Raw genomic sequence first — 8,847 nt, forward strand, 5'->3', positions numbered from 1 at the left:
GATGAACTTAGCTGACTTTCTGAACAAACTTAATTTGACAGATTTTGCTAAACTGATTTAAAACAGTTAAGTTTACTGAGGTAACCTGCATAGGCTGAACTTAGCTTAATTAATTGAACAAAGTTGAATTTTCTAAACTTAGGTTTGATGGCTGGTTATAGATGAATTTGCTGAATTTAGTTTAATTGACTAAACTTAACCGAATTGACTAAATTTTGCTGAACTGTTTGAATTTTTCTGGATTGACTGAACTCAGTTGAATTGATAGAACTTTGTAAAATTGTCTGAATTTAGCTGAAATGGATGGCTTTAGTTAATTTTTCTGAATTAGCTGAACTTAGCTAAATAGATTGACCAAAGCTGAATAATATTTAATTAGGATAGTTTGAGTCAGTCTGACTGAACTTTGCAGAGTTACCAAATTTTGCCTATTAGGCTGAATTGGTTAAATATAGCTGAATTAGATGAATCTAGCTGAATTAGTTCAATTTTTAGTTGAACTTTTCTGCTGAATGTTTTAAATTTGACATAATTGTCTAAACTTCTTAGCTGTTATTAAATTGGCCTTAGCTGAATTGGTTGAAAATAATAATTTAAGCTGAATTGACATAACTTCGTTTATTTAGCTGACTTCAGCTGAATTATCTGAATGATTGAGCACATCAAAATCATCATCAAATTCTAAATTAAATTTCTGAAATAATTCATCTAAATAAACTGAATTCAATTAAATTTCTAAACTCAACTAATCTACACTAATATGTATAAATTCAATAAACTCAACCTAATTTTCTATTGATACTGTATATTATTGCTGATGTTATGTGCATATCAAATTGCATTTATAAAAGCATTTAGACCATAGCTCATAAAAAACATTATAAATTTCATGATATCGATAACTTCTTCACGTTAAAAACGTAATAAATTAAAAAAAAAAAATCAAATAAATACTGTTAGAAAAAGAAAATAGCTTAGAGTAATTTGCACAAAACTAAACTGAGTCACACATGGAATGTTATTATTAATGCTCTCCCATCATATTTAGTAGATAAAAAAAAAGTAGAAAAGGAGATCATTAAAAATACTTGTAGTGCAAAATACGATTATGATTTATCAGCCCATTAATATAACGTTCTTACCAATTAACGCTAAATGTATTCGAAGCAACTTTGCATTGATAAAAAAGAATCAGCTACAAAAAGCTATACGCTTCAGCAAGAAGAAATAGATGATGCACAAATGCAAAAAAAAAATCCATTTTGAATCATCATCAACTAGTCATTAAATAAAAATTAACATCGCACTTTAGTTGCCTTACTTTTATTGCTCATATTTATATGATGATTATGGTGCCGTATATGAGTTCTCTTTATTGTAACTTGAACACAATTTTAATCCCATCACATTTTTAATGCAATTATGTGAATTTATTGAACTCGATTAAATGACTACAATCACAATATTTAATATTTCAATATTTTTATTCTCCTATTCATTGAATTCATTTGGTTGTGTTTAACGACAAAGGGAATAACTAGGAACGTTCGTAAATTCCGTAACGCTTAAAATGACATTTTTAGACCTTTTTCCCCTAATTCATCCCATAATCATTCTATAAGGGAATAATGAACCAAGCATCCACCCCCTAAGCTTTACCTAATTCCCGAACAATCCTTCTTCGATACCCAAACTGCAGATTTGTAGGAATTAGGATAAAATTGAACTTTGAGCATGTTTTGTCAGAAAAACGTATAATATTTCAAAAATTCTAATAAGATCAGTAATGGGCAATATTTTACTTTCGCGACACTTCAGTTTGTTACATATTGATGCTCGAAGCCGTCTCCTCATATTCCGTAATGCTCTATATGAAGAGAAATAAATTGCATAAATACTCGATCGAAACCGCACACGGCGTGAGAAAGAGTTTTTATGAAAAACGATTAATGGCATTTTCAAAATTTTTTGATGGTACACTAAAGTTCCACGATACTCAGGTTGCATATATTTTTTACCATTGCTCTAGATTCGGGGAGTGTTGCATCTTTTAATGACTTCAGTCAGTATGTAAGTTAAATAAATTGTTGAATAATTGAGATTTCTTTCTTTCATATCTATAAATATGTATGTGAGGAATCCAACAAGAAAACTCAAGAATTATTACGAAATGAAAATTAAGCATTAAATCAAGAATCCTTACTTACTTGCTGCGTTGGTCGTACAGATTAATTGTGATCCATGACCTTCTATAGATGTCCCCTGAAGCTAACTCTATCACTGACTTCCATGTACCAATTAACAATTTCAAGTACAACACTGTACTCTATCAACAGCCTCCTTCAAGGAGTTTTTAAGGTCCTGCTCTTTTTTCATCTTGATAGTCAGATTTGAATAATTTATTTAATAAAGTTCTTACAGGTATCTTAATAACGTACCCAGTCGATTGAAACCTACTCACTTTAATTCCCTTTACAATATAAGCATCTTAAGAGCCCGAAGTAAAATGTTTAGTTATAAAAAAAGCTCATTATTCACATTATTCACATCTTTGTTATAAGCAGAGTGTTGTAGTTTCAAATTCGAGCTTTTCGACATTGAGCCACACTCTGGTTAAAAGTTCAATTAATCCAATTTGCCATTTAACGAACATTTTAAATTCAAATTATTGAACTTTAAGAAAATCATGTATTTAAATTTCAGAAAAACGTTATAATAATCTAAAAATTAACGATATAATAAAATTCAGATTCCCAAACACTTCATCATTGCCTCCAAAAAAATCAAATAAAAACCCACATAAGTCACTCACCTCAGATCTCAGATCATTTCAGTTTGTTATGCATATAAGTGATTCTTAGCTCGAAGCCGTCTCCTCATCATTCCGTAATGCTCTATATGAAGAGAAATAAATTGCATAAATACTACAAAAAATTCCAGGAAAATTAACCGCACAAAAGCGGATTGAAAATCGTGAGAAAGAGTTTTTATGAAAAATCCTCAGAAAATGTTTAAAAAGTGGTACATTTGGAAGTTTAATTATATTACTAAACCGATATGTATTTAATAATATTATTTTTTTTTTTCAGAGCATTATCGAATGTGCGTGCATATATTTTTTATTATTGTAAAAATTAATGAATGCCTTCGGGGAGTGTTGCATCTTTTAATGACTTCAGTCAGTATGTAAGTTAAATAAATTGTTGAATAATTGAGATTTCTTTCTTTCATATCTATAAATATGTATGTGAGGAATCCAACAAGAAAACATTCAATTTATTCATCTCATTTAAAATACCACAAGTGAAAATTAATTTGCATTAAATCAAAAAAAAAAATCTCTTTCATTTTCATTTCAATTTTTTAGAGCTTTATTGTTGAATGAAATGATGCTTTGGTTTGCTATTTCTCTGACTGTCCAATTTTGAACTTCACTTTTTAAACATTTTTTGACCGTTATTTTTTAAATATTTTTTAACCGTTATTCTTCAAATATTTTTGAACTTCATTTTTTCAAATGTTTTTTGACCGTTATTTTTCAAATATTTTTTAGCCGTTATTTTTCAAATATTTTTTAACTTAATTTTTCAATTACTTACTGTCAGTTATTTTTTAAATATTTTTTGGCCGTTATTTTTCAAATTTTCCAATTTTTTCTTCAACTGGAAAAATGCGCCTTTAGTCGATCACTCTTGATCAAACCTTTGTTATTCCTTCTTCTTCATCATCTGCATTGAGTAGAAAAAAATAACTAAATAAACAAATAAATCTCATCTAACACTATAAATGGAGTATTTCAATTTTTATTTATTTTTTTCACTGAGAATGTAAGCATGATTGAATGTAATGAAAGAAGTTTTTCAATTATAAAATTTATAGCCACATCATGAACATAAATTTGTATTATGTCTCTATTAGAAATTGAAAAGCTTGTTAGTGCTGAACGGACCTTTCTCTCTTTATCGTAACTCCCTTCTTGATTATCCAAACTGAAGACTTTTTTTATTTTCATTAAATTGTGAATTAAATTTTCTCTGACAGATTTTTTTAAGTGAAATTTTGTTTTCTGGGGATGGACACTGCTTGAGGGATATAAAGGAAAGTGTAGGAGTTGTTTAGGAGGATGCAAGATTCTTGCTTTCAAGATCGCATGTAGGATCATTTGTGTCAAAAGACCTCCTAAGCCTGAATAGCACAATATAGTCATTAGGCACCTTACCGTCGCCCTATTAATGATAAGACGTGAACTTGTCTTGACTGCACGGTGACGACTGATTTCGACACATTTTGCCGCTCGGAATAGATATCACTTGAAATAGGTTCCATCAGTAGCTACCAAGTTTATCAAGTGCTAGGGACGTAGCCAAGGAGGGTGACCAATGGGATCACGGGATCACGACCCCCCTCGGTCTATTTTCTGGCTACGCCCCTGTCAAGTGCAATGCTACGCCTATCAACAGATCCTCTTTCCATGAGTTCTTCGGCTCAGATTCCAGTTCAAATAATTTGATAAAGTCAAATGCCCTCCTAAGATTCGAACCCAAGACTCCAATGTCAGTAAAAGCAGTAAAGCTCCCTGTGTTCAAGCATGTACTACATAACCTCACTTAACCAACAGTACAACTTGCTTGCCTCTGATCCAATAAATAAAATGAATCATTTTTAAAGATCAAAGTACTCAACTCTAGCATTTTATATCCAAAACATTTTTTTTTGCAATGTCTCCTGTGTCTATCGTCAGACAATTTTTATATATCCTTTGTCAAAACATAAAAGCACTTAACATTTATTTTTTGTTTTTATAAATTATATACATTTTTTCACTACAAGTGAACTAGAACTCGACTCATGTTCCTCAATACAGTAAGCATCATGGCCAGACATTTAAGCAACCCAACTGTGTGTGTTTATTTTTAGCAACTTGGTTAAAATAATGTCCATGACGTGATTATTATATTGTCTACATGTCTTGTTATTAAATTAATCATTATGTCATTATGAATAAGTGGAAAAAAGTAAGCAGAATTGTAAACCACCGTTAAAATAAAATAAAACTTTGATAAAACTTGATTAATCCACGTGCGGGTAAAATGAAAATTATTATTATTATTTTGGCGTTTTAGTCATTAAAGTTTGTTTAGTGGGAGCTAGTATAGAAGTTCTGTAAAGTATGATTGAGGGAATTTTATTATGATTTGCTGTATATGGTTATTTTTTACTAGATTGAAGTTTATGGAAATGAAATATGAATTTTAAGTTTTAAGTTGAGGTTGAAGAAAGTTCATTTTGTGGTTGCTTTAAGCTTATTATCTCTTTTTCTTGTTATTTTTTTATTGTTGGTTACGATTAAATTAGTTTATTAGTTGTAGAAAGGAAATAAATTTTTTAATTTAAACAAAACTTAATTTTTTTGAATTTTAAAATTTTTAAATTTTAAACTTGAGTTTTTGAATTCCAAATTTTGTATGGAAAATTTTAAATTTTGACATTTTAAACTTAATGTTTTGAACAATTTCGAATTTTTAACATTTTAACAAATTTTGAATTTTCAACAATTTATGAAATTTTAACAATTTTTGAAATTTTAACAATTTTTAAAAATTTTAACAATTTCATAATTTTTGATTTCAAAATTTTAAATTTGAATTGTTTTAAATTTTGAAATCTTAATTTTTAACAATTTTTTTTTCAAAAATTTCTGTTTCCAAAAATTTATATTTTTATGTTCAAAACTGCAATTCAAAAGATTTCAAAATTTTGATCGTTTTTTTTTACAGTTAACATTTAAACTTTCATCTCAAATTCATAATTTTACTATTCAAAATATTAAAAACTTAAAATTTTAAATTTTTTTCAGATTTCAAAATTCAAAATTTGAATGATTTCAAATTTAAATCTTTAATTTTGGCTTGTTGACTTCAAAACTTGAAATTTTAACAAATTTTAAACTTTTTATCTTTCAAATTTCAAATTTTTTTTGTTTTGAGTTTCAAAATCAAAAGATTTTAAATATTTCACATTTTATTAAATTTTAAAATTTTAAATTCCAAAAACCCTTTAAGATTTCGAACTTGACTATTTTCAAAATTAGAAATTTTAACGAATTTAAAAATGTTCAAAACATTTTCAAAAGAAACAAAAACTACTTGAAAAAGTAAAAATTTCATACTTGTGAATTAATTTAAGATAAAAATTGATTTCAAATAATTTAACCTTTTGTTGATAAAAATCCCAGGAGACAAAAAATAGAAAAAAAAAACTTTTATTTTTCATCCATTAAACCTTCATAGTTTGTATTGTTGCGGTTTTTGTTGTTTTTTTATCGAACAAGGAAGGGAAGAAATTTCATGTTCATGACAGTTTTTATCTGGTTTTTGTCATTACGATAACAACGGGGAGGTTCAAAAAAAAGAATTCCATTGTCTCACATTTATTCGATGGATAAATTAAAATTTTGATTGAAGTTCGACACTATTGTTTTCGATCAAACGATATTATTTTTTTCCCTTGAACACTCTTGCTGTTAATATTATTGATATTGCATCATTCAGTGATGTGGTATGTATGTAGCATATCTCCCCCCTCCTCCATCTCATCCACACTGTTTGATATTTTCATCAAAATCCTTTTTTGTTTGACGCTGATGCCACATAGCATTGCATTCACACATTTATATAAAAAAAAAAAATATATATAAAAATTGATATACTGCTGATATTTTTATATTATCATTCACATTCATTCACTCATATTCATATTCATATCAATGCTATGTCAGCAATTTACTATCGATGAAGTTCTGTTTAAAATAAATAAAATTCATATTTTCAATATTATTATTATTTCTTCCCTGTATGGGATACCTCAGTATATATTTTAAAAATTTTACGTGAATTACACAATATTTCATCACGAATTTTGTTTGGTGGTTTTTATTTATAATGTAATATAACTGTTGCTGTCTGAACTTTTATTTAACATATACGACCGAATTGAGTGAAGAAGAGTTGAACTAGTAAAGAATGCCTGAGGTACATTGGTGCATTTTTTTGGTTGTTTGTAGAATACCGCGGTATTTAAATTATGGAAGAGATTTTAGGGCTAGGACGTATCTAGAGGAAGGGAGATTTCGAAGTCAACGCAAATCCTCTCTTTTTTGGAAGTTGTTTCAATATGATCGGAATTTCCCAGACAAAATACAAACTAGCATCCTAAATTTTGATTACAACCCTCACCTAGGCCTTGTTCACTTATTGGTTGTTTGGTCGTATAAATCAATTGTAATCTACGGTCTCTCTTAGTTGGCGTCTGAAGATGGGTCTATCACTAGGACTCTTTTAATAATTACCGATACCAAATGCTACACTGTCTCTATCAACAGCCTTTTGCCAAGATCTTTGACTATCCTCGTGATCTTTTGTCATCTACTATAAAGAGCTGACCCTTAAGCTCGAAACCGATTCGAATATTTGAAGTCGAGTTGACTTGAGTCGACTTTTTCCAAACTTTTTCTTATAAAATCCGAATTAACTCCGAGCTTTGCCTTTTGTCTCTACCCAAATGGAACAAGCATCAATTATTCGACCGTTTGTCTAGTTATAACTTGATATTATCGGAGCCTGCTCTAGTCAACCGTGATTTGGAATCCTAGTTGAAAACTGGACATGGTTTCTAGTTTACTAAGATTGACTAATGAATTCGGAGCGTTCGATAAAATTTGTCATCAGTCAACCGTAGGTCTAGTTATTAGCTAGATCTTTTGTCAAGTTGTGCACTCTTCGAAGCTCCAATCTGCTTAATTAAAAGTCGATTCGCTTCCTGGGTCAGTGAAAATGCATTGACCAGAACAGAGAGTATGGAAACATTTCAGACAAACTGATGACAACAGCACCATCCGAACCAAAAATCCAAAAAATTCGCTAAAAGCAGTTGGCGAGAATATATATATAAAATTGACTAAAAAATTGCCCAAATTATAAAGAAACGAGCTTCCATATAATAATATTTTACACGCATGGTAATGGCTTTGAACGATCGAGAGTTAAGCACAAATATGTTGAGTCAGCACAGCATACTAAAGGTCAACAACATTCGTGTGCATAAAAATAATAAAAAATCTTTATCGTTTGCTATTCCCTGAGAGAAACTGACCAACAATCAATCAATCAGCAGTGACGAAAAAAAAAAGCATAAAAACTGGGTCGATTTTAATGAGCATCTTCAAATTTAAGCCCATTGAACTAATAGGATGAAGATGTTTTTAGTCACACATTGGCATTAAAATGGTTGAATACAAAAGAGGAATTTGGCAATAAAAGAAATAAAAAAAAATTTGAATTGTGCTTTTTTTGAATTACAATAAAAATTTTAAATTAGCACGTTTGAATGAATCTGATGTTACGTACTAATCTAATTGCTAAAATTGGTGATCGGTATTTGAGGATGTGACATAATCTTTAATTGAATTTAAGACGATCGATGTCAAAATGACTTTATTTATTATTTATAGTTCATGCAATCCACATTAACTAAATTGTAAACTATTATTTGTATGTCTCATTGGATTGCGAAAAAAAATTTCAGCTAATTTTAATGGATATGAATTGTATTGTGTCTAATTCATTGTATATTTGTTTCATTCAATTATGAGTAATTTACTGTAATTTTAGTGATCGATAATTGAGTTATAGAAAAAAAATTATTTCCATAAATTAATGAACAAATGTTCATATTTCATTTACATATCTTATCATGCCTGTCTTGTATAACGTCTAGATCTGTTCAAAAGTTGTTTCCAATTGTAGGTTTTATGATTTAATTGATCAATATTTTATTAGTTAACGCGGG

This window comes from Chironomus tepperi, unplaced genomic scaffold (assembly GCF_022539635.2).
Source record: "Chironomus tepperi strain 1889 unplaced genomic scaffold, CSIRO-AGI_Ctep_v1 contig_309, whole genome shotgun sequence".
Lineage (NCBI taxonomy): Eukaryota > Metazoa > Arthropoda > Insecta > Diptera > Chironomidae > Chironomus > Chironomus tepperi.